The sequence below is a fragment of the Ictidomys tridecemlineatus genome, chromosome 5, assembly GCF_052094955.1.
Source record: "Ictidomys tridecemlineatus isolate mIctTri1 chromosome 5, mIctTri1.hap1, whole genome shotgun sequence".
Taxonomy (NCBI): Eukaryota; Metazoa; Chordata; class Mammalia; order Rodentia; family Sciuridae; genus Ictidomys; species Ictidomys tridecemlineatus.
In genome coordinates, this window is record NC_135481.1 from 49,531,601 (window position 1) to 49,534,418 (window position 2,818).

General features: G+C 38.3%; 1 pseudogene; it reads left to right on the top strand.

The window, feature by feature from the left end:
* Positions 1–2,052: 2,052 nt before the first annotated feature.
* Positions 2,053–2,616, top strand: LOC101968180 (zinc finger protein 706 pseudogene; annotated as a pseudogene).
* Positions 2,617–2,818: the final 202 nt, after the last annotated feature.

Below are 2,818 nucleotides of genomic sequence, written 5' to 3' on the forward strand. Positions count from 1 at the left end.
CTGTAACCTAATTTTGATTTCTATAGGGCCTCACACTGAGAATTTATCTTGAATCTCAAAAGAATTTCTGTACTTAGACCTTTGAGCAGTGCTGGAACTGTTAAGACTATGGCATTCTTGGAAATGAACTAAATGCATTTTGCATTCTGAGATGGACATGAGCTTTTGGGGGCTAGGGGAAGAATTCTATGGTTTGGATATGAAGTGTCTCCCCAAAACTCCTATTAATGCAGAAATATTCAGAGATGATTTTGAGAGCTATAACCTAATTAGTCCATCCTAGTTTGAAAGGACTGACTAGCTGGTAACTGCAGGCAGGTGGGGTGTGGCTGGAGGACGTGGGTCACTTGGGGTGTGACCTGAAAGGTGCATCTTTTCTGCGGGTCCTTCTTCCCACTGTGCTTCCTGACCCTGCCATGAACTGAGTAGCTTTCCCCTGCAGAGCCCTTCAGCGATGATGTGCTACCTCACCTTGGGCTTAGAGCTATGGAATTGGCCTTATCTGGACTGAAATTTCTGAAACTGGGAGCCTCAAATAAACTTTTTATCCTCTAAGTTGTTTTGTTAGGTATTTTGGTCACAGTGGAAAAAAAAAAACCTGACAAAAACACTGTTCACATGTCAATTGGAAACCTTATTGTTTGTCAAAAGATCCCAGGAAAGTATCTAAAATTCCATTGCATTAATTTGAATTATTTTGGTTGCAAAACCCAGAAACCTATTAAACTCAGCTTAAGCAAAAAAGAGAGCATTGATTATTAATGGATCAAAGAAAGAAATGGACAAGCAGACCTCACCAGAGTAGGAATCTGGATGTGGAACATTGAAGGAGCCATAAATTCTTTCTGAGTCTCTTCTTGGTCAGCCTTTATCTGCTAACTAGGCTCATTCTTATTTCAGGAATAGAATGGTATTTTTTTATTTCATGGACTACATAGGGATAAAAAAAGTCACAGACAGTCATGAATTTTATAAGTTGACTATAGAAATGTTCACTGAAACACTCAATAGTCCTTTTTTTGACAGAACATGTTCTTTATTATTTCTTTTTTTTAAAATTTATTTTATTTAGGTATATATGACAGTAGAATGCATTTTGATTCATATACACAATTGCATTTTGGGGGCTAGGGGAAGAATGCTATGGTTGTACACGATGTAGTGTCTTACCATATGTGCAGTAATACATGTACCTAGGGTAATGATATCCAGTCTTAATCCACCATCTTTCCTGCCCCGTGCACCCTCCCCACCCACTTTGCCCAATCAAAGTTCCTCCATTTTTCCCATGCCTCCTCCCTCTCTATTATGGATTAGCAATCACTTATCAGAGAGAACATTTGGCCTTTGTTTTTTGGGATCGGCTTACTTTGCTTAGCATGATATTCTCCAACTCCATCCATTTACCTGCAAATGCCATAATTTTTTAAAAATATGTTTTTAGTTGTAGATGGACGTGATACGTTTATTTTATTTATTTATTTTGTGGTGCTGAGGATCGAATCCAAGGCCTCACATGTGCTAGGTGAGTGCTCTACCATTGAGCCACAACTCTAGCCCCTCAATAGTCTTTTTCTTTTTAGTTAAAAAAAAAACTGCTTTATTGAGATAGAATTTACAAATTCGTATACGATAAGCTTTAGTTCTAAAGTGTAAATTTCAGTGGTTTTTAGTAGAATTGATCATCATTATTCATGGATTCTGTATTGGTGATTTCACTTAATTAGTAACCCCCAAATCAATATGCACAACACATTCATGAACATGTGTAAAGTAGCAAAGCATCTGTGTCACTGAACTGCCCTATTCCCAAAAGAGGTTGAACAAGGTGATGCTTTGCCTTTTTATTTCAACTCTCTTATGATAGCCAAGTGTCCTTTTTATTATCTATTTAACAGTGTCACATTTTTTTCATATCATTGTGCATTTTATTGCTCATTTCACTGTTTAAATGGCCCCTAAGTGTAATGCTGAAGTGCAAGCTAGTGTTCCCAAGTGCAAAAAGTCTGTGCTGAGCTGTATAGATAAAATGCATGTGTTAAATAAGTTTCTTTCAGGCATGTACTATTAAGCTATTTTCTGTGAGTTTGTTATTAATGAATCAACAATATGGTACATCCAGAAACAGGAAGAGAAAAATTGCCAATTCGTAAATTAGGTTGCCTTGGAAAGAGTGAAGGGAACATCTATGGTGTGAAAAAGAAGAGCGGCAGATGAGCAAGGCACGGGCAGCTGTGTCTCCAGTTCTCCTCTTTTACCTCCTTGGTGGGTGTAGGAGGCCAAAGGAATGCTGGGAGCATTGCCCCTTCCTTCCCTCTGAGACTTTCCCAGCCCCCTACAGCAACACTGTCCCCGTTTGGATATGGCTTGCGGACAGCAGAAGATTCATTGTCAGCAAAACAAACAAACAAACAAAAACAAAACAACAAAAAACTGGACAAAAGAAGAAACAAGAATGTGACCAAAAAGGCTACTGCTCAAGCTGCCTTCATATATACCTGCACTATCTGTAGGACACAAATTCCAGATCTGAATAATTTAAAGACCTTCAAGTAGCACTTTGAGAATAAGCATCCTAAGACTTCACTTCCTGCAGAATTGGCTGTTCAAGCATGAAGTTATTTACAGGTGAATTCATTGACACCTTTGGATCTCCTACTGTCTCAGACTTTAGGTCACAAACCTGTAACTGCTTTTCTAACAAACTGTTGAACAGAAAAAATAAAGGAGCTACAGAAACACTCATTTTTATGCTGTTCCCTTTTGGGCTTCATGCAGAGACAAATCTATGTAAATGTACAGTTGACTCTAATTTGGA